The sequence below is a fragment of the Rhinolophus hipposideros genome (assembly GCF_964194185.1).
Source record: "Rhinolophus hipposideros genome assembly, chromosome: 10".
Taxonomy (NCBI): Eukaryota; Metazoa; Chordata; class Mammalia; order Chiroptera; family Rhinolophidae; genus Rhinolophus; species Rhinolophus hipposideros.
The window spans coordinates 55,952,635-55,977,692 of NC_138056.1; the positions used below are offsets into that span (position 1 = coordinate 55,952,635).

The window sequence follows — 25,058 nt, forward strand, 5'->3', positions numbered from 1 at the left end:
TAAACAACAACAACAAAAACTAGTTAGTGGCAAAATTAAAAAAACAAAAACAAAACTTATCAGCCCTGAGTTCCAGAAGGCCTACAGCTAGCAGTCAGCATTCTCAGTGTTTCCTTGCAGTTTTATTCTCTGTGACCTCTCTGACAGAAAAAAAATAAATAAATAAATAAAAATGCCAATTTATGAGCTGTCACTGCGATCTCGGTGACAGGAACAGATGCCATCATCGCTTCCCATTTATTTAGTAAAGAAGTGCCACAGGGAAATTACTTTTGGCAGTGTGAATCAGCCAGTCACAATAGAAAGGACCTGTTTATCCCATTACAAAGCTTCAGAGTCACCTAGGTCAGAAGATAATGAATATGGAAATCCAATCTCAGGTACCTACTGGCTCTCTTCATTCTGTAGATGTCCCCAGAAGACAGGAAAACTAGTTAGTATAATCTCTAAGTGAACTTCTAAACAACTCATTTATCTTGTTGTCCACTTCTCAAGGGCCATAGATAAATGGCTTTGTAGTCTCCAGTGCGGAGCCATCAACATATATTTGCATATCTATGGATTTATAATTATAGGCTTTTATAAGATATTATTAGCACACCCTGACCCTTGGTGATCTCTCCCTTTTCTGAACCCCATTAACACCTGCACTTGCTATTCTGTTTCTTTGGCATTTTCAATTACTAATCCATAATGCTGGTGTATTACAGGGAGGTGCTTCATCTAACCCTATTCTAAGAAAAACTACCTTGCCGCAACTGTCCCTTTTCATTTGCCCCACTTAACTACAACCCAGCTCAGTTCCCCTGTTAACCAATGCTTCTTAGACCAGGATTGGGCCCCTAACTCTGCAAACATGACCTGTATGGATAATAGGACTCAAAAAAAGTCTAGGCCAATCAGATTCTCTTATGGGATATGAATAAAGGGGCATTAAAAATGGATTATCAGCTGGTAGCATAAGGGAAAGACCCAGACATATAGAGGGTAGCTGTAGTTGTGTCCACTAATTACACAGCACCAGAGAAAAGCACTACCCAATTTTGTTGCTCAAGTGTCTAGAGGTTCCTTGAGTCTAGAATAACAATCTGACTTCATTCTTTAAGGGCAGTATTATGGCTCATGCTACTGAATTTCTCTGTTGGATCCCATATGATATTAGCTGTACAAGGAAAATAAACCAGAATCTCCCACCCTATTCCTTTATAGGAGCTTAAGTCAGATCTGTTGCTTGCAATCAATAGAGTGAAAAGAAAACAGGCACTTTGTTTTTATAGTCTCTTTCAGATCATCTCAAGAAGACTACGCCACTCCAAAACAAAAGATGAAACCTTGAACCTCTGTGTAATCCCACCGTATCTGAGAGCCTGCCTGTAAAATTCTGATATTTTCTTCATTTAAATAATTCTATTATCTAAAATATTGCATTAAAATATTATTATCTTAATTACTGAGTTTTTTGGTGTCCCCTTAAATTTGTACCTGATGTACGTACATCAGTTGCCTTACCTTAGTCCCAGACCTATAGCAGAGCAATAAATGTTTAACACAATTTATAACACAATTATAATGTTATAATGTTTAATTGTGTGTTAATTATTGTGTGATGATGGTGATAATGATGGTGATTGTAAACATGCATCTCCGCAGGAACTGAAGACACAAGGTCAAAGGAATATGACTCCTTTCTCTTAAAGGTAACAGTCATCTTGAGTCATATTTTATTGAGTTTCTCTTTAAAGTGACTCGCACTTTATTGAGTCCCTCCATTAAAGGGACTGCTTTCTACACCCTCAGGCAGTCTCAGGCAGGGCTCTGGTCTCAATGTACTCCTCCATTTGGTGCCCGGGGCTCTTTCTTTTCTAGACAATCAGCTCATAGAGGATCAGGACTGAATCTCATTTATCTTTCATTCCCAATAGCTTTCCTGAATACAAGAATGTATAAATGAAGCACTACCATAGAAAAGAAATAGAGTTGTGTCAGAAAAGCGACCAGTACTTTTTATTCTCTCTTCCTGAGCTAGACCTAAAAAGAGAGCCTAAAATTGCAATAGGAAGGATTTGGGTTATATATTTGTATACTTGTGACCATAAATCTCTTTGTCATATTGCTGATATGGATAAATCTGTAAACCATTCAAGATTCTCTACCTCTCATCCTTCTGTGGTCTTCTTTAGGTGCCCTAAATGGGAAGGAAGCATCTAGCCCCATGCTCCTATATAAGCAGGACATAGAACCAAACGACATTAATGATGGCAGCTGGTTACCCAGGGCTCGGATCCCTCAGCACCTAGTATATTGCCGGACATAATTCAGAGGAAAAGGTTCTTCTTTTTTTTTTTAACTTACAAGGGTGCCTCACACTCCTCTTTACAAACAATACATTGTTTTGAGGGCCAAGGATTTGGAGAAGTAAGCATAAGAGGATTGAATTCCGGGCCTGGGCAAGATTTTGGGAAGTAACTAGAGGAGAAAAGAGAACACGGGACCAGGCTGTGAAGGATCAGCTCAACATGTGAATCTGACATTATAGTAATAAGGATTAAGGAAGAGACTGACTTCTCTTGAAATTTAAGCAGAGAAGTGTTAGTTATTTGGTGAAGGTGCTGTTAGAAACTTAAAAGTATACTATAGAGAAATCTGAGGAATGGATTGGTCTAAGTGATTTGTAAGATCCCATTCATCCCCCTGTTTCTAAACAACATTAGACTGGGCCCCCTACGACTTCCCCTCAGGTCCTTGGAGTAGAGGCCTATTTGCATCAAACTCACTTAACTTTTACAAAACTTAGTTTCTTTATTTTAGTGGTATTAAAAAAGTCTCCTCTGTATACCAGCAATGTTGCAAACTGTAAAATTATACATAGAAGTAAATTATAATAAAATAGTAAGGTAAGCGCAAAGAAACAGAGCTGGTCTGGATTCTTGCTCTTCCCAATTTTACCCTGTGTGACCTTCTGCTTTTTCTTAACTTCTCTGAGGCTCAGTATCCATATCTGTAAAGTGGGGATAGTAATATTTGCCTGAAGGTAGCTGTGAGAAATAGGAAGCACGCTTGTAAAGTACCTAGCTCAGTGCATGACATTCACTGTGAGCTCACCAAATAGCACTGGTTTTACTCTCAGGCACTCCAAATCACAGAGATGCATAGCCTCTGAGAATGTTGTTCCCCACCAAGCAGTTCACATATTAGCTCTTTAATGTAATGTGGTTTATCTACAAGAGGGCGGGACAAAGAAAGTAACAATCAATAGTATTTAGTATCACAAGACAGTGCATAATGGTGCTTTCTAAGGACTCGCTTTTGCTTCTGACATTGGAAAGGTTATTGTTCCTCTATCATAGACCTGGAGGTTGATGCTCACTTTCTCTGAATTTCTCAATTATTTTCATTGCCTCTAACAAGGTATCATCCCCAACTCTAACCTTTAATTTGTGCTTCTACCATCACTGATTTGCTTTCCTAGATGGCTTCCATGTGTCGTGTCATAAGTAATTTGGGCCATAGGTAATTTGTTATTAATGACAGTCTATGTACCATAATCTATAAATATTTGCTTTAAAAAGAGAAATTAGGATTAATTTACCATTTTCTCTCTATAAACATCATTCTCAATTATATTTTGCTATGTTTGCTTATTGAGGAGAGAAATGGCAGAATAAGAGCTGCACCACATAAAGTCATTTTGAAAGTTTTGACTATTGAGGTGCTTTATTTCCTCAAAGAATGTTTGCATTTCAGCGAAATTGGGCCTTCTCATGACAGAGAGTTATAAATGGTTCATGGAATGTTTTATTGGACTAAGAAGTTGAACGTCAATGACTTTGATAATAGTGATTATAACAGGTAGATTTCCAAAGACAGGGGTGACTATACCTTGGTATTGGGCATGTGTCCAGCTACATGAGTATTTTTGTGGAATTCTGAGAGATGTTGCAACAAATATTATCTAAGACACACAGGGTCAGTATTATGCCCATACAATCCATTGAGAAATGGATTCAAATTATTTAAGGAAGGTTCAATGTATCCTATCATAGTGTTTAAACTCTTTGATTTTTGTAAATCTAATTTTAAATGTTTCTTTTTCTTTTTAACTGAACTTATAAGATATGGTTTAAATGTACAAAAGAAACAGGCTATCTAGTGTCTTGATGGAAAATACATTTTTAAGCAATAAAAAATATAATCACATAAAAAATGAGATATTTGACTACATAAAAATTTAAAACCATTGAAGTAAAAAACTTCATAAACAAGCAATGAGCTGGGGAAACATCTGCTCAAATGCATTTATCAATATTTTAAAGATGCTCCTACAACTCAATAGGAAAAATCATAAACTTTCAATAGAAAATAAACAAAGCCTGTTAGCATTCAATCACCAAAGAGCAAATACAAAAAAAAAAAAAAGAGGAAATACAAATGACAAATAGACACACAAATATAAATGTTCAACCTCACTAGGAATAAAAGTAATGCAAATTAAATGATACATCCCCTTTGCCTGCTTAAAAATAATAAAGAAATTAAAATTGATAAATCACAGCTTAGTTCTGGTATGGCAAGACAGACACTCATATATCGCTGGTCTATGGTGTATAAAATCCTCTTTACAACATTTCCAAAAAGAAACTTGGCAATATAGTTCAGGAGTTTTAGAAGTAATCCTGCTCTTTGGTTTAGTAATACTACCTCTAGTATACAGTCCTAAGAAGAAAATAGAAAATGTGGACAAAAGTTTCAACAGAGAGAAAGTCATTATAGTTTGTCATAAGAGCAAAACAGAACAAATCAAAAGGAAACAAAATGTCCAACATAGAGACAAAGATATAGTACATGAGATGTATCCATATGATGGTTTGTTGTTTAGCCATTAAAGTTAATATTCATGAAAAATTTTAATGATATAGAAAAATACTTTATTATATAGAAAAATGCTTTATTTTATATTTTATGTTGAATAAAATGGCGTACAAAATTGTATATGAGGCAGTTGGGACAGTGGGAGGTGAAAGCACCCAATTTTCTTACCATTTGGGAAAGGGACTGAACTAAGGAGACGTGAAGGAAAACATGGTGGAGAGTAAGGATTGCAGTGCAGAGTTGGAGTGGAGTGAAAGAGGGCTTTCCAGGAAGTGGTAATAAATAGCACGCGCAAAGGTAAAGAGGAAATCTGAAAACATGCCCATTTAGGAAGTTTGTTAAAGGCTTGAGTAAGAGACAGATGTGGAAAAGTCGGCAGGTCTTGAGAGTAACTCTAATATTCACAGAGGATGGAGAGCCATGGAGGTTAGTGCTCTTCCCGTTGAATGCAATTGAAGGAGTTCAATCATTTATGCTGTTCATTTGTATATTCATTCATTTCATAAATATTTACCAAAGTCCTACTCTGTGCCAGTCCCAGAGAGAGGCACAAGGTATGTAGTAGTGAATAAGAGAATATGTTCCCTTTGCTCATTGAGCAAACATATTGATTGCAAGGAAATTTGATTGCAAGGAACACAGACTTGTTTGAGCTACTTCAGGTTATAAAACATATGTGCATGGGAACTCAGGAAAAGCTAATCAGTAAGAGTGGGATCTAATGAGCTGCATCTTTAGAGGTTTTCTGTCAAGATATCACCTTTTCTCTTCGTCCTACTTCTTTCTCCTCTCTCTACTCACCCTTTTCTTTAACATTGCATAACTGGGACATATACTCTCTACCTCATAGTTTCTGCTTGCTCTTAGTTTCTGCTTTCTAATAACATTAACTTACACGTGACTCACAACAAACCCTCTGGCCTCCTTCACATCATGAACAATTAGCTTCACCTTTCACTGATAGTTGTCTCACTTGGCCTGGTTATCAATTAAAAATTCCTAAGAGAGAATTTGATAGATCTAGTTCACCTTTTTGGAATAAATTACATTATTTTTCACTGGCAAAGCTCTGGATTAGCATGCTTTGCATCAAGTACACACCCTGTCCATTCAGGCCTGGTTGGGGGATGAACCGTATGATCCTGCTGGGTTTGCCCTTTCAGCAGAGCTATGGGCAGAGCACAGCTCTCTGACGTGAGCTGGGCATTCCACTGGTACGCTTAGGTTTGGTCTGTAGGGTAACTACCTACATCTCTATATTCTCAGCTAGCACTAACCCAAAATGGTATAGATAAAGAAAGCAAGGCCATCGCTTTTGGAGAAAAAAATAGTAAACAACAATAGAGAATTTGAATGGAGAAAAACATGGGGAACATCACAAAGGCCTCCCAAAAGAAGGATCAAAATTTAATGTCTACCCAGGGTTTCTTTCTATTTATCATTGTATTAAAACACAATATTACTGAATAGAAACTTTAGCTCGACAATAATCATTTTCTATTCTCAGAGGCTCCAAGATTATTCATATCTGTAACAACTTAACTAAAGATTTCCAAATGTGATAAAATCTTAAATTTTAGGATTCCACCTACATGAGAATTTCTGAATATGTTTAGCCAAATCATATCTTCTAAAATATGCAAAATGTTACGCAAAATGCAAAATGTTAATTCAGTAATATACTCCTGTATGCCAATTTTACATTATTAATACAGAACCTATAGGGGAGAAAATCCCTTATGCGTTTAACTGAAAGAAAGCTCAGCTTGAACATAACAGCAGTTCCCCAGAAGGAAAAATAATATTCAAATATAATTCTCTACAATTGAACAGGAAGAATGAAGTGGCTTTATCCAAATGGTACATTGTCCTCTTTTTCATGCAGCTGTTGCCATTAACTCTTCTAGGTCAGTTATTGCAAGAAGATTATGAATACTGCCTGGTACCCAGAAAGGAAGGATAAGCCACCTATAAGAAAAAGAGATTGCTGTAGCAATCTGCCTTGTTCTCCTTGAAGAGGACTCTTGGCTAAGAAACACTTCTACTAGATTTCAGACGGAGACACAGACTAAGGTCATAAATTCCCTGAATTGATGGTTCACACCTTTTTAAAATTTACATATGTCGCTCCTTTCTTCCAGCTCTATATTTCAGAAGTTTCCTGGTGTCTAGCAGAGTCGCAGTGCTACTTTCTCCATCAAGCCTTCTGAAGTACACCTGATTGCAGAGTTTTCTCTTTTCTAAACTCCTGTACAGTATTTTCTTCATGGTTGCCACTTGGTTTTGTATTCTGATATATTTTAAATAATGATAATAATAAGAATTACTAATATCTATAGTGGGAACATACTATGAGGCAGGCTTTGTGTTACACATGCTTTGTATGTCATATATCATGGAATAATCCTCCCATTAATCCTAAAACATATATAAATAATGCTATTAATTTGCAAGGCTTATACTTGCTTCTACTGACATAGCTCTCTTGCTAGTGGAAGGGCTGGGCTTTGTACCCAGGTTGTCTAGCTGCAAAGCCTGGGTGTGTAACCATTATGTTTTATTTTTTTAAAATTCTTTTACTAGCATATACTTTCCCTCCACGGTCTAACTATATTTCTTAATCATCTTGGCAATGACAGCTCCTATTTCAAAGGCAGTAGAGAATAAAACAAAGGGAGCAAGCTGTGAGTCTGACCATCTAAATTCAAGTCCTGTCCCCATCACTTATCACCCATGTGATCTTGGGCAATTTACTCTGCACCTCAGTTTCTCCCCCTGTGAGCAGGAATAGTGGTTATCTCTTAGGATGTTACAAATAGTCAATGAAATTTTGCTTGAATAGCACGTATCCCAGTGCCTAACAGGGGCTCAGTAACTGTCATGACTGCCACAGGTATTTAAATGGGAAATTTGGCAATCAGTCACCTATGGTATACATCCATATCTATTCACTTTTGTGGATGTGAATTCATTCTTAAGAGATAATTACCTCTTATGATGACAAAATCACATTTCTGACCATGTCTGAAGTCACCAGACTTAGCAAAAAAAATACAGGATGCTCAGTTAAATTTGAATTTTGGGTAAACAATGAATATTTTTTAACATAAATATGCTAATTTGAATGGAACATATTTATACTAAAAAAGCTATTCATTGTCATTGTTTAAATTCAGTGTTCAAGTTCCAACTCAACCGGGTATCATTATTTTTTTTTGGCAACCAGCTGGCCCCTCTGCCTGGCGAGCTCCCATTCATTTCCAGTACTCTGCCTTCCAGCACGTACTTGCACGGTGTGGTACAATTTACTTCTTTAAAGCTTCTTTTGGTTTGCTGCATTCTTTTAACTCAGCAAATGTGATTAATTTATTTTTGTATGCCCAGTTCTCAACGCCATGTCACTAGATCTATGCCCGAATTCATAGCTATACCCAAATCTATACTTAAGTATGAAAATATATAATTTTTAAATAAAATGTTTGATCTAGATCATATTATAAATTTTTATGCTATTGCTTTTTTAAAAATTTTATGTTGTATGTTAGACATTCTTCCACATCAGTACACATAACACCATCTACCTTTTCTCTAGTAGTTGTAAAAACCTCCTTCACACACCAGTGGTGGTAATATAAACTGCTAAAGTGCAAGTGTAAATGCACAGTGGAAAGTTCACAAATTTAATTGTCACACCTTTCGTGTGACCCAGAAATCCCACTATTAGAAATCGGTCCTACAAAATTGAGTACAATAGGTGTGCATAAAATCTCACTGTCACAGTTTATAAAAACAAAACACTGGAGAAAACATACACGTTCATTAGTATTAAGCACTCGTATATGTATCAAAAACAGTGCTGTGGAAGCAGATTTGATGACGTGGAAAGATAGTCACAACATGTTATTAAATGAAGGAAACAAGTTAAAATAGTATATATACAATTTAACACAGGTTGGTAAATAATAAAAAATATAAAGTATGATCCCATTTTATGTAAGAGATAATGAAAAAAAAATTGGAAGCATATGCCAAGGAATTTGCTGAATATCATTTCTGGGAAATATATCTACATAACATTTTCATTTTCTCTCAATATCGCATGTTTTGTAAATGACTTTTAAATGACATTAAGAATTATTCATTATATAAGCTGAGGGATAAAAAGTCATAAATCTGCAGGTGTAATATGATGTTAATTTTATAAGAAGCATATTTGTATGTCTATATGTATATTTGCAAAAGTCACTGAATACTAATAGTGCTTTCTCTGAATAGTGGAATTATAGGTAATTTTTATTTCCTTAATTATATTTTCCTGTATTTTTAAATTAGTTTTTAAAAATATTTTTTCTACTCCAGAGGGCTGTTAGGGATTTGTATTGGGTCTTGTTGAATTCAGCCCCAAAGATCTACAGACTCTCAAACAACTCAGATAAAGAAATATATAAATTTTCCCACTTTAGGGGTGATTTTTCTTTAATAATGAACAACTTTTATTTCTATGTGATGCGTAGGTACTAACAAGGTATTATACGAGTGATAATAATACAGCCTTATGAATAATTGCTTATGACTAATAGGATAGCCTAACTGGCATCACCATACTGGCTATTTAAATTTGTCAGAATCTCACATGTCTTCAGTTATGCAAATATATTCATTTGCTAAGAAGATTCCAGTTAAGGTTTAGTCTACTTCAGAGAAATAATGTGCTAGCTAAAATCTTTTACAGAAAGGATGACAATTAAAAGAAATTGAAAGCAACTGTAGTCTTTTTTTACTAATGCATATAGTCATTCATTTAGCATATATTTATGCACTTAGAAAACATACAGAAGGGGAAAAACATGAGCTTTTAGCCTTTAAGACCTGGGTTTAAATACTGTTCTGCTACTTAGCTGTGTGACTCCAGGAAATTACTTAAATTTTCTGAATCTTGGCTGCCTTACCTAGAAAATGGTTAAGACCCACATCATATGACTGTTATGAGATTAAATGAGATACAATATGAAAGCTCGAACAAATCATTGCCATGCGGTAGAGCTCAGTAAATAATTATTTTTATGTACTCTTTTAATGTCCTAGTCTAGGTGATGTGGAAGGAAGACAAACAATCTGATCCAGATATAGATTTTTCCCTCAAGCACCTTGTTTTAGAAAGTGTGTGTGTGTCCATGTGTGTGCACACACATGCATGTGTTTAATAAAATAAAACTAAAACTGGTTAAATGTGATGGGAGGAAAAGGTAGACTATCTTGGGAATTCAAATGAAGAAGAAATGACATCCAGCAGGGAGAATTAGGGAGAGTCTTATGAGGAGGTATCATTGGAGCTGGACCATGAGAAATGGATAGGATTTGAACACGTGAAAATGAAGTTAGAGATGGCTAAGGGAAGCATATGTTTAGTCAAGGGTGTTGCAAGAGCACGCAGGTTGTTGGTGAAGCTGGTTAGTTATTAAGTTGGTTTGAGCACGGAGGCATGAAGGAAAGAAGTGGAAGACATGTCTGAAACTATGGCAGTGCCTAACATATGAACTCATTTACAGCAGAGCTTATATTTTAATAGACACAATAAACTCCCTCAAATCTTGATGACATTAAGTAGTATATTATGTATACTTGAGGAATTCTGATATTTAATCTCCTCAGTGGTAACACATTTTAGTAATACACAGACCAAATATGTATCCTAACTCTATTATCTATTCACTGTGAAAACCTAGCCGAGTTATTTAATCGTTCTGATATTCAGTCCTCTACAATTTTGATCAACGTGACAGGACTACTGTGAAAATCAATAGAACAAAAATATCCAAATGACTTATCAGAATGCTTGTCATTGGCAGAACTCAGCCAATATTAATCATGCTACCCACAGTCACCAGATTTTTGTCACCATTTCCCAAATCTCCGCTCCCTCCCTACAAAACACATTTTGAGACAATCGTACATTTGACCCTCCTGTTCATGCTCTGAGGAGTTTTCAATAAGAGATCTCTCCTCACACACTGTTGGCCAAAGTATTTCCAGGAGGTTGACCACGAGCACAAATTACCCGGAGGGATGACATGATTGGCATTGAAGTCCATGTGGGGAGAGGACTCCTAGCCTATCTGGAGGATCCAAGAAGTCCATTCCTATTGGTGATCCCAACTGGATTAGCACATCCAATGGAAGTGAGAGCTGCTTTTAAATGAATTACTGGAATGAAGATACAGCAATAATGAAATGAAATCAGGTGGACAAGATTTTTCTTTTTCTTTTTAAGACTATCGATAGAACAATGTGCTCTGGTCACAGGTAAGATAGATATCAGGCAGCAAAACTGCATGAGGGTCTTAATAAAACACAGATGCAGTGAAAAATAATGATTAAAACATCAAAGAGCCAGTGGACTCCGTAGGTTTATGTCAAAAATCTTGAGGTCAGTTCATAATACCTCAGTGCCAGCAGGGTGGAATGCAGAATATAGAGCTTAAAATTATCCTATAACCTTATCTTTTGTCTCCACATGAAATACTCTGTAAAATATATGTGACTTGCCTAAAAATAGGTTTTTGGGGGTAGGGAAAGAAAGTGGTTGAATGTATGTTTATTGCAATAACAGAGGATCCCCAAATTTCTCAGTCACTATTTGGTCACACATATCAACACCTTTAAACTTTACAGCAATAAACTTTCACAGTGGATATTACCTATAGTTTTTGAATAAGGAAACTGAGGCTCAGAGAGGACAAGGTGGCACCGATGGAGTAGTGGTCAAACTGTGGTTTGAATGCATGTCTCTTTGATTCTAACATTCACGATGAAATATTTCACCAAAGGATGCTAAGTGGGGAAAGGTCAAGCAAATAAAAATTGCCAACAGTGTATGTGGCAGTTGTACACAATGTTGAATCTCTATGTTTGCTAAGGCATTAGATCGCATGAGGAACATCTAGTTACACACAACAGATTCAAGGCAGTTAGGTGGCATTCTTATGTGGGTGTGCAAGTTGGATTCGAATTCTCAATCCACCTCCTGACAGCCTCTCTTTTCCTGCCTTTGGCATCTGTGATAAATCTGTCAGATGATCCACAGCTACTCCTGACTCGGATATTCATTCAGTCATAAGGATATTGCTTGTTCTGCGGTAAGATAGTAGCTGTGTACTTAAGGAACCCAGAAGTACCTAAGATTCCTGTACAAATAACATTTATTCCACAGAAAAAGGGGGTTGAGGGAGTAGAGCATTTCGGAATTGGACAGACATAAACTGCTTTTTCTGAAGCAATGTACACAATCAAGGTGGGGGTAGAATAGTTCATGGGATGTTAATTTGTGTTTTGAACTTACTATGTTTTTTCCTCCCCAAGTTTGCTGCAGATATTCAGACCTTCCCTTGCCTCTCTGGAGATTTGTGATACAGGAGGGTAAGCAGAATTTTCCTAAAGAAAGTCTCTTTTAGGTTTTTGTTCTTCAAAAGTCTGAGCTCCTAAGGGATGGATGTTCAGGGAGAACTTTAAAAGGAGAAGCAGGCAAAATAGAGGCCTATTGTCAAAAGTAATTTAGAGGAAATAAGGCCATGTGTTATTTTATTTTTTAAGTGTGTTTATAAATTAAAATTCATACCTGCTGCAGGTGTTTTTAAATAGCCAGTGCTTTTACTTATAAAATCTAAACATCACTCAACAAATTCTGCGTTTGGTGACTCTTGCCCAGGAGCACTACCCTTTCTTTGCCCATTATCACCACTATGGTCAGTGGTTTCAGGTTGTCCAATGGTTTCATGAAAATGTACCTTGTGGGAGAAATACCTGACCATGTTTTCTTCTAATGCGCTCTTTTTGGGTTTTACTACTGGTAATAACATTTTTCTGAAGTGGGAAGACATAATGAATTTAAGCCAGGGATCCCCAAACCTGCCTGTGCATGTGAATGCCCTGTGAGAGCTTTTGTTCTGTTTTGCATACTTGTCTCCCAGCTCTACCCCTGGATACCCAGATTCGGTAGATCTAGAGTGGGGACTCAGGACTCTGTCTTTACAAAGGTTTCACAGGTGACTGATAGGTTGTCAGAGACTAGAACTATAATGTTAGATAGTAGACTTGTTCTTTTTGAGAAAGCTATGACTTAGTCACATTTTTGAATTGCACTCTCTCTTTGAGTACTATTGAATACAGGTATTGCTCTAAAATGTTTTGACTTGATAAAAATGTGCTGATAAATATTAATATATGTCGAGTATAAATCCTATTTTTTTCCTTTTTTTTTCCTTTTTATTAGTTTCAGGTGCACAAGACAAGGTAATACTGAGACGTTCATCATTTATATCCCTCACACTGTGGACCCCCCTCCCGTCATCCCCCCATCCACTATCCCTCCGACCTCGCACCGAGCCATCACATTATATATATAAAATTATAGTTGGCATTCATTATTGTTTAGCTTCTGGTGTACAATGCTGTGATCAGGCATCTACAGCATCCCTGAGGTGGTCTCCCAAATGGGACACGTGTCCATTAAATCCTATTTTTTTAAGGAAAGGTAAGAAAAACTACATTTCATTATCTCACCAGTGAGATATATATATATGTATATATATATATATATATATTGTATTAATCATTATTAATATGTATATATTTATTTATTTTATGTATTTATATTATTCATATATATATTTGTACTAATCATTATTAATGCATTTATATATTTATTTATTTTATGTATTTATATTATTCATATATATGTGTATATATATACATATGCAATTTTTTAAGCAGAATTAACCGTGTATTTCTCTTTAAGCTACAGAACATGGTGGTTCTGGGGAAGATTCTACTTTACTTTGACCAGGGAGATCACATTCTTGAGTTCCATACTCGATTGCAACTCTTGCATAGCTTCCCTTAGTTCTCACAATTTTAAATTCAGTATAATCTTATTAAAGCTACACTCAGCATTACATGGATTTGGATGTATAGCGTATGTGAAACCTTGTTCAACTGTCCATGGTTCATCTAATGTTATACACTGAATCCATGGAATTAAAGCTACCCCCAGGAATTGGGAGGCATCATTACAGGTGTTGCTATGTGTATATATTTGATTTCTGTGCTCAAATCATGAGTATGTAAAAGCTGCATTCATTTAAAAAAGTTTTATGATACCTCCATAGTTAACGTGAGTATTGAGGAAGGTATATATTTGTGTTTACTTAACATTCTAGAATTTTTAAATTAAAATTCAGTTTCCTTAACACAGACTTTTTTACATATCTTTTATAGGTAGGCTTAGTTTTGAGTAGATTTTCTTAATTAGGATCAGTACATACATATTTTAAAAGACATTGAGATATAAAGGAAACATCGCTACATCATTACAAAATCTCAAAATCTACCCTGAAAGGCAAGTGTAAATACAGTGTAAATCTGTTTTATTAGGCTAACTGGAAGCATATGAGGTCTGACAATTAAGTACGCAAATTCGCCACTGTGCGCTTACATTGGCAGCACTGTACAAACAGCTCAGTAAGGTTTCATAAACTTGGTAAATCACTGTCTCACAGCTGTGTTCGTTTTGATGTGTGGCCGTGTCTTGCTGAGTGGCATTCATTATTGTTGCATGTTTTTGTGTGCTATTGCGAGAATGTCTGAGCTTGAATTAGAACAATGAACAAACATTAAATTTCTTGTTAAACTTGGCAAGAGTGGAAATGAAATCAGGGACATGTTAGTCCGAGTTTATGGGGATAATGCCATGAAGAAAATGGCAGTGTACAAATGTTTTTCTGAGGGGAGAGAACGAACCACTGATAAAAAGAGGTCAGGGTGGCCAGTAACGATCAGAATTGACTAAAACACTGCAAAAATTCATCAAATTGTGCATTAAAATGTGGGCTTGACTTGAGAAGCATAGCAGACCAAGTAAACACTGGTAGAGAAACAGTTAGGAAAATCTTAACTGAAAATCTTGGCGTAAGAAGGTGTGTGCAAAAATGGTCCCGAAGGAGCTCACAGATGAACAAAAGCAAAGGAGAGCAGAAATTTGCCAAGACCTTTTGGAGAAGCAAGACGATGTTTTAGGCCATGCTATCACTGGTGATGAAACATGAGTGTACTAGTACGACCCTGAAACAAAGCGTCAAAGTGCATAATGGAAGTCAGCCAATTTTCCACTACCAAAAATGTTTCATCAGTCCAAATCCAGATTCAAAACGATGTTGCTAAACTTTTTTGATATATGAGGGATTATTCATTATGAATTTGTACCAACTGGACAAACATTTAACAAAGTTTACCAATTGGTAGTGCTGAAAAGGCTGCATGAAAAAGTTAGATGACTTGAACTAGGTATTCACCAATAATTCATGGTTCTTGCATCATGACAATGCGCCAGCTCACCCAGCACTGTCTGTGAAGGAGTTTTTAGCCAGTAAACAAATAACTGTATTGGAACACCATCCCTACTCACCTGATCTAGTCCCCAATGACTTATTTCTTTACCCGAAGGTACAGGAAATATTGAAAGGAAAACATTTTGATGATATTCAAGACATCAAGGTAATACAGTGACAGCTCTGATGGCCATTCCAGAGAAAGAGTTCCAAAATTGCTTTGAATGGTGGATTAGGCACTGGTGTCCGTGCATAGCTTCCCAAGGGGAGTACTTCAAAGATGACTGTAGTGATATTCAGCAATGAGGTATGTAGCGCTTTTTCTAGGATGAGTTCACAAACTTAATTGTCAGACCTTGTATTTCCCTTTTCACCTGCTTTTTAACATCATTCTACAATCCCTAACTGCAACCAATCCAGTCCTATAATCACCACAACACTCTGGACTAGAAGTCAAAGCTAATAATAATAAAATAACAATAATAATTAATAATAATAACAAAATAGCTAATCTGAGTATAGTTTATACCAAGTTCCAGGTTCCATTCCAAGTGTTTTACATAGATAACTTAATTAATATGGATAATAACTCATGGTACAGGAATCGTTGGGGAAAAACATACAAAGAGGTTACTTAAGTCATCCAAAGTCAAACAGGTAGTAAGTGGTGAACCCAGAATTATTGTGACTCCAACATCTGTGCTCTTAACCAAATGCTACTGTGTTTCTGGATTCTGGGTTCTGGATTTGCAACTTATTTTCTACTGGTTGTAGAGGAAATTATGAACTCTTTACCATCTTAGATTCTCAATCTGTTAAACAGGTATAACAACATTTCTCTGCTCATTTTGTATGGTGTTATAGGAACTAAATGAAAAACAGAAAATTTTTGTGCAGACTAGACAGCTATAAGGATTTACTAATACTGTTATAAATTCAGAGCAAAGCCTCACATGATTGGCTTTGAAATCTCTGGCTATCACATTTATTTCAGCTGTTTCATACTTCTTTCATCCGCTGTTTCAAAGTGGTAAATGCGACTTTAGAAAAAGATTAGGGGAGGAAAAAGAAAAACATAAAACTAAACATCGGGCTCCAATGGATCAGTCGACAGCATTTCCATTAGGATGCAGTCTCCATGAGAAATAACTCATGAAGTAGTTAACAATAAGTAACTTAGTTAATAATAAGTAAAACAAACTCATTGTTTTACTTCAAGGGCAATATAATTTAAAAATATGTAGAATAAGGGTTGATATTTAAATGTTTACACAGAAGTACATGCACTTAGAGGGTCTGCTAAGTTTTTTCAATAAGGACTTAAAACATTCATGAAGTCATTAGGGACTGAACCCTTGCCTGAAATTGTACCATCCAGGAAGCCTCATTTCTTCCTGAGAAAAGCTGATCGCCTCCCTTGTATAGGGTGTAAGTGTTGCTGAGAAGAGGTAATGATATAAAACTAATTCTACCTGTATGGACAAAAGAAAAAACAGACTAATTTGAAGCACAGAGGAGATTCCAGAAATCTTAAAACTAACAATGCTACCCATGTGTTAGCATTATTAGTGGCACAAGGAGCCAGACTTTGGAGTTAGTCTGAATCCTGATAGTATATACCAGTGCATGATCTTTAATAGCACGGTCAAAGATAGGGATTCTGGAGTCAAGCTGACAGTGCTCAGATTCCAGCTTTGCTAATTACTGCATCCCCACTGCCTAATCAGTATTTCACCGGATTTCCTTACAGACATCGTGCATTTAACATTTCCAAAAATGTACTCTTGATGTTTGCACCCAATCTTCCTGTCCATGGTTTTCCCCTTCTTACCGTGTTTCCCTGAAAATAAGACCTAGCCAGACAATCAGCTCTAATGCATCTTTTGGAGCAAAAATTAATATAAGACCTGGTATTATATATCATATCATATCATATCATATCATATCATATCATATCATATCATATCAAAGACCCGGTCTTATATTATAGTAAAATAAGACTGGGTCTTATATTAATTTTTGCTCCAAAAGACACATTAGAGCTGATTGTCCGGCTAGGTCTTATTTTTGGGGAAACACGGTAGTACTAATGGCTCCACTCTGCTGTTGCTCAGGAGACAAACTCTAGTTTCAGTACCGCTGTAGTTTAAACATATTGCTCTATTGTGTTCTGGCTTGCATTTGTTCTGCCAAGAAACCTGTTTCTATTATGTTCCTCTCTTCGTAATATCTTTGGGTTTGGTTGAGACTCAGATCAAAATGACCGTATTTCTAACAAATTTTTAAAAAGTCTATTTGGTACTCCAAAGTCTGCTTTATCTGGTACCACAGTCCCTAGAAGTTTTTTGTGGTTTTACTCTTTTTACTCTGAGTGTTTCATCTAAATATTGCTATGCCTTAAAGATTACAGTTCTTTCTTCTGCAGTGCCTTGTGTGATATTAATTTTCATTTCAGACACTTTGTTGTCACTATATGTTTAGTGTGGGTTTATTTCATAGCTTCCATTTCTCTCCTTTTTATTTATATTTCTTTTCCTACTTTTTTGAGTGACTGACACATTTTAATAGCTTTTAAAATTTTGTCTTCCAGTTCCATCATCTACGTCATTTCTTAGTTTTTCTTCTGTTGGTTAATTTTTCTCTTGATTATAGATCATCATATTTTCCTATGAGAGGGAAGGTTGAGGACAAACATCAAGAATTTACTTTTAGAAATGTTAAATATGTGACGTCTAGAAGGCAACCAATTGAGGTGTTGATTAGGCAGTGGGGATCTAGGCATTTATCTTAGAGAAATATATAATCAAGGGATGGTGTCAGAATGATTGTACAAGCATTATCTATAATAAGAAAATCCTAGAGACAACCTAAATATTCAACAATATGTATATAGGTAAGTAAATTATGGATCCTCTATAGTAGACAGCTAATAAAATTATGTTTTTGAAGGCAGAACATGAGAAAATACGCAAGTTATAATGTTAAATTAAAAAAGAAAAAAAACATTGTACATAGTATGGTCCAAATTTTACAAACAAATATATAGACATAGAAATAAAAACCTAAAAAATGTAACAAATATTAATAATGATTATATTTCTGTGGTAAAATAGTATTTTTTCTTTATATTTTTGTTATTTTACAACTTTTATACAAATAGATATTATTCAACAATTAGGCAGAATAATAAAATAAGATAGAACTTATTGGAAAGAAATGATTATAGAAGGACCCAAAGTGAAAAAGTTGAACTTGACACTCCAAGCAAATGGTATTAAGAGAAGATCACGTGTAGCCATACTGATATCAGATGAAACAGACTTCAGGATCAAAAAGGTAACAAGAACAAAGATGGACATTTCATAATGATTAAGGGGACTATATAACAAGAAGATATAATAGTCATCAATATTTGTGGTCCCAATCAGGGAGCACCGAAATATACCAAGCAACTACTAGCAGAACTGAAGGGAGAAATTGACAAAAACACAATTATACTAGGGGACTTAAATACATCATTGAGAGTAAATAAAGAAATAGCAGCCCTAAACAACACATTAGATGAAATGGACATAATTGACATTTATAGAGCAATTCATCCTGGAACATCAGAATATATATATATATATATATATATATATATATATATATATATATATATATATATATATATATATAAAACATTCTCAAGGATAGACCACATATTGGGACATAAAACTAGCCTCAGCAAATTTAAGAAGATTGAAATCATACCAAGCATATTCTCTGATCACAAGACTTTGAAATTGGATATCACCTGCAAAAAGAAAGCAAGAAAACCACAAATATGTGGAGATTAAACAACATACTTTTAAAGAATGACTGGGTCAAAGAAGAAATTAGAGGAGAGATCAAAAGATACATAGAAACAAATGACAATGAAAATACATCCTACCATAATTTTTGGGATACAGCGAAAGCAGTTTTAAGAGGGAAATTTATATCATTACAGGCCTATCTCAAGAAACAAGAAAAATCCCAGATAAATAATCTTATGTTACACCTTAAATAAATAGAAAAAGAAGAACAAATGAAACCCAAGGTCAGCAAAAGAAAGGAAATAATAAAAATTAGAGCAGACTAAATGAAACAGAGAACAAAACGACAATAGAAAGAATTAATGTGACAAAGAGGTGGTTCTTTGAAAAGATTAATAAAACTGACAAACCGTTGGCTAGACTCACTAAGATAAAAAGAGAGAAGACACTGATAAACAAAATTACAAATCAAAGAGGGGAAGTTATCACATATGCCACAGAAATTCAAAGGATCATCCAAGAATACTATGAAGGACTATATGTCACCAAATTCAATAACCTAACAGAAATGGACAAATTCTTAGAAACATATACCCCTCCTAGGCAGAATCATGAATAATTGGAAAACCTAAATAGACTGATCACCAGTAAGGATATTGAAGCAGTCATCTAACACCTTCCCAAAAGCCAAATTCCGGGACCAGATGGCTTCACTAGTGAATTCTACCAACCTTCAAAGAGGATCTAATACCTGTCCTATTCAAACTCTTCCAAAAAATTGAAGAAGACACAATACTCCCTAGCTCATTTTATGAGGCAAACATTACCCTGATACCAAAACCTGGTAAGGATAACACAAAAAAAGAAAACTACAGACCAACATGTCTGATGAATACAGATGCAAAAATCCTAAACAAAATCCTAGCAAATTGAATGCAACAATGCATTAAAAAGATTATTCATCACGACCAAGTGGGGTTCATCCCCGGGGCACAAGGATGGTTCAACATACGCAAATCCATCAATATGATACATCACATAAACAAAATAAAAGACAAAAATTATATGATTATATCAATTGATGCAGAAAAAGCGTTTGACAAGATACATCATCCATTTATGATTAAAACACTTAATAAAATAGGTACAGATGGAAAATACCTTAACATAATAAAGGCCATATATGACAACCCCAGGTAATCTCATAATCGATGTGTAAAAACTAAAGCCCTTTGCTCTATGTTCAGGAACACAACAGGGCTGTCACCTATCACTTCTGCTTTTCAATATAGTGTTGGAAGTCCTCGCCAGAGCAATCAGGCAAGACAAAGAAATAAAAGGCATCCAAATTGGGAATAAAGAAGTTAAATTGTCACTCTTCCCAGATGACATGATGCTATATATAGAAAACCCTAAAGACTCCATTAAAACGCTATTAGAAACAATAAACAAATATAGTAAAGTTGTCGGCTACAAAATCAATGTACAAAAGTCCACTGCATTCCTATACACTAACAATGAAATCTTAGAAAAAGAAATAGAAAACAAAAACAAAAGAATTCTTTTTACGATTGCACCAAAAATAATAAAATACCCAGGAATAAACTTAACCAAGAATGTGAAGGACCTATATGCTGAAAACTATAAGACGTTTTTAAAAGAAATTGAAGACACAAAGAAATGGAAAGACATTCCGTGCTCATGGATTGGAAGAATCAACACAGTTAAAATGGCAGTATTACCCAAAGCAATATACAGATTTAATGCAATCCCCATCAAAATCCCAATGGCATTTTTTAAAGAAATAGAACAAAAACCCATCAGATTTGTACGGAATCTCAAAAGACCCTGAATAGCCAAAGCAATCCTAAGAAAAAAGAACAATACTGGAGGTATCACACTCCCTGACTTTAGCTTGTACTACAGGGCAACAATAATAAAAACTGCATGGTATTGGCAGAAAAACAGACACATACACCAATGGAATAAAATTGAGAACCCAGAAATAAACCCACGTAAATATGGACAGTTAATTTTTGACAAAGAAACAAAAAAACATACAACGGAGAAAAGACAGCCTCTTCAATAAATGGTGCTGGGAGAATTTGTAAGCCACATGAAAAAGAATGAAACTGGAATGCTACCTGTCACTATGTGGCAAAATTAGTTCAAAATGGATTAAAGACCTAAGCATAAGACCTGGAACAATAAACTGCATAGAAGAAAACATAGGTATTAAACTTATGGACCTCGGGTTCAAAGAGCATTTTATGAATTTGACTCAAAAAGCAAGGGAAGTAAAAGCTAAAATAAATGAATGGGACTATATCAAACTTAAAAGTTTCTACACAGCAAAAGAAACCATCGACAAAATAAAGAGGCAACCAACTGAATGGGAGAAGATTTTTGCATCCGCTAAAGGGCTGATAGCCAAAATACACAAGGAACTCATACAACTCAACAACAACAAAAACAAACAACTCAATTGGAAAATGGGCAGAGAACCTAAAGAGACATTTCTCCAAAGAGGACTTACAAATGGCAAATAGACATATGAAAAAATGCTCAACATCACTAATCATCAGAGAAATGCAAATAAAAACCACAATGAGATATCACCTCACCCCAGTCAGAATGGCTATCATCAACAAGACAAATAGCAACAAGTGTTGGAGAGGCTGTGGAGAAAAAGGAACCCTCATACCATACACCGTTGGCGGGAATGCAGATTGGTGCAGCTGCTATGGAAGGCTGTGTGGAGGTTCCTCAAAAAATTACGAATAGAATTACCATATGACCCAGCAATTGCTCTCCTGGGTATCTACTCAAAAAAATCTGAAAACATTTATCCATAAAGACGTGTGTTCCAATGTTCATTGCAGCTTTATTTACAGTGGCCAAGACATGGAAACAACCAAAATGTCTTTTGATAGATGAATGGATAAAGAAGTTGTGGTATATAAACACAATGGAATACTATCCGGTGGTAAGAAAAGATGAAATAGTACCGTTTGTGACAACATGGATGGATCTTGAGAGTATAACACTAAGTGAAATAAGTCAGACATTAAAAGTAGAGAAGCATATGATTTCACTGATATGTGGTATATAAAACTGAAAACAAACAAATGAAGAAAAACTCATAGACATAAACAATAGTTTAGGGGTTACTAGTGGGCAAAGTGGGAGAGGGGCTCTAGAAGAGGGTAAACGGAGTCTAAAATATGGTAATGGAAAGAGAACTGACTCTGGGTGGTGAACACATAATATAAAATATAGATGACGTATCACAGAATTGTATACCTGAAATCTATGTAACTTTACTAACAATTGTCACCCCAATAAACTTTAAATAAAATAAAAAAATAAAAAGAAAATGAACTCCCAGGAAAGGAGGCCATGTCTAGTTGTTTTGAGTTATAATGTATAGCTTGTTTCAATATCATATAGATAAGGGTCAGAAGTAAGCAGTGCATTCATTGTATTGGTGAGAGCCATTGACTTGCAATGCAAGGGGCAGTGGTCAATTAATATTTGATTGCTTCTACAGTGGTCCCTACAAAATTTTCCATCGCCCATTATTTATCCTTTTATGCCTCAACCAGCCCTGAAGACTAAGGATGAACTTATTCTATTAAAATTTAATACAGCATTGACTAATCAACAATAGTTTTAGATGTGCAATGACTGTCTTCCTAAAATTATAAGGCTTAGTGTTGTACGTTTATGTCTGGCTAATTCATGAGGTACATAGGAAATGATAAATATCTGTGAAAGACAGTTTTAAAATACCCATTACTATTTCACTTTTCTAACATTAAATTCATTTCCCTGACAGCAAACAGCAGGTCAACATGTTTTCCAATACGTATTTGGATATCTTCCTTTAATTAAGATTTGTCAGCTTCCCCATTAGCATACCCACTCTCTGTTTCTAACAGGTATAGAGAATAGCTCTAGCTGTCATGCCTCCCAGGTTATGTAACTAAACCTAAATGGCTGTGTGCAGCTACCATTAATAAAGAGAAAACTCCCCTTGAGGCTTTCACTCACTGGTATATCCTCCATCTGTCTCACTAGTTTTTCCCCTCTTGCCCATTCCCATCACTATGCTTTGCTTCAAAAGAGGCATGCTAGTGCCAGGCTCTCCACAGGAGAAACCAGGCATGCAGCACAGGGCAAAACGGATAAATCTGCGACACTGCTGATGAACCTTTGATTTGTTTGCTTTGTAATGCACTTTATAAAAGTTGTGAGGAGTCTGATGCCATGTTTTGCAAGATTTTTTAAAGAGAAAAGCTACATGGTAACAGTTGTTGAGAGTAACTATGACTACAATAGGTCAAAATCAAGAAATTATCCAGTGGAAAATTATATTTAGCCACAGAGGCCAGACAGATAGACTGGCTTCTTTTTTTTTTTTTTTTAAATCATATTTGGTTCCTATATTAGATTGTAAATGCATGTAGTACTAGATATTTGTTGTAGTCATAAAAATAAAGACCCTTAGTAAAGCATTAAGACTATAATGGCTTTCTGTAATAAAATGTTCTAATGTGCCCTGTAAGATAAATACATTGAAAAAAATGTATATGTACTGAAGATTACTTTTGAGCAGCTACATAATATTGTTGGCTACATTTCCATTCCATAGAGGATATTTACCAAAAAATGACTTTATTTGTGGAGTAGTTCATCCTAAATTCTTGATTTAAATAATAGTAATAATGGCTAACATTTATTAGGTACTTACTTTTTCCCAAGCCCTTCACATGTATTAACTCAGTTTATAGTCACAATAAACCTATGAGGTGGAAAGTATTGTTCTGCTCCTTTTATAAATGAGAAAACTGAGGCAAAGCGCAGTGACGTTGCATACCCAAGGTCACACACAGTGAGGAAGTGATTAAGATGGGCTCCTGAGCAGGGTGGCTCGAGGGCCCACATACCTATTCAGTGCTCTAGTGATCCTAATTCTAGAGCTGGATTCCTTAACTGTGTAGGGCTTACCCAAGTTCTTTTCTACTTGGTTAAAGGTGTATAAGAAAACATATCTTTCCTGTATCAGAAAGAGCATGCAGTTCATCTAGAAATGGTTTCAAGTCATTAAACATAAGTTAAAAAGAAGAGAGTCTAGCACCTGCCCACACTTTAATCTGATGGAACATCCTTTGAGAGCCTGTCCCTAATGGTGACCTACACCTTGAACCGTTATTAAGAGGCTGTTTCTATTACACAGAAATAATAACTGACAAATTTAGGTAATTTAGTTCAGTGTTCCTCAAACGTGGGCACTCACACACACCTTGTGTGTATTTGACAGGGACTGAGAATCCCCAGAAAAATCCTATCTGGTGTGTCCATTATAAGATTTTGGTTAAAAATAAGTTAATTTGTTATTAAAGTGTTTTCATATCAAAGCAAATAAGGCTATTTCCCAAGCTTTTATGAAAAAATAACAAGATTTTGTGTTTCCTGCTTAGACAGAAATTTCACGTTCTACTCCAGATCCCAAGGAGAACAAGTTGATTTTTCAAGGCCTGTATGTGGTAGAAACATTTGAGAAACAGTGGGTGGTTTAGCCTCTAACTAATCTGATCTACAAAGTTAAACACCAAGGGGAAAAAAAAATCAATAACCATGACACTTATTTTGTTCCTGAATGATTATTCTGTGGGTGATAAAAGTGTATAAATGGTCAATAGTAAATAAGCCTGACTGAAGCAGGCCTGATACGCTTATACAGGTTGGTTCAAAAATAATTGCAGTTTTTGCAATTATTTTTAACCTTTTAAACTGCAATTACTTTTGCACCAACCTAATAGACTATTAGCTGGTGAATAAAGCTCTAAAGTGTAGTTCAGATTCCTCCATTCGTTTTCTTTTCCACTGCTGCTTCTTCTGCAGTCTCCTCCAGCTGCCATAATTTTTCCTCTTTCTTCAATGTTCCCTCTACTCCATACAGGAGTCAGAGGTTTTTTGTTTTTAAACATAAATCAGATCATTTCAG

General features: G+C 35.5%; 1 protein-coding gene across 14 annotated transcripts in view; it reads right to left on the reverse strand.

Annotated features, from left to right (window-relative positions):
- Nucleotides 1-25,058, reverse strand: part of DLG2 (discs large MAGUK scaffold protein 2) — a 1,856,054-nt gene that overhangs the window by 440,864 nt on the left and 1,390,132 nt on the right. The window lies entirely within an intron of this gene.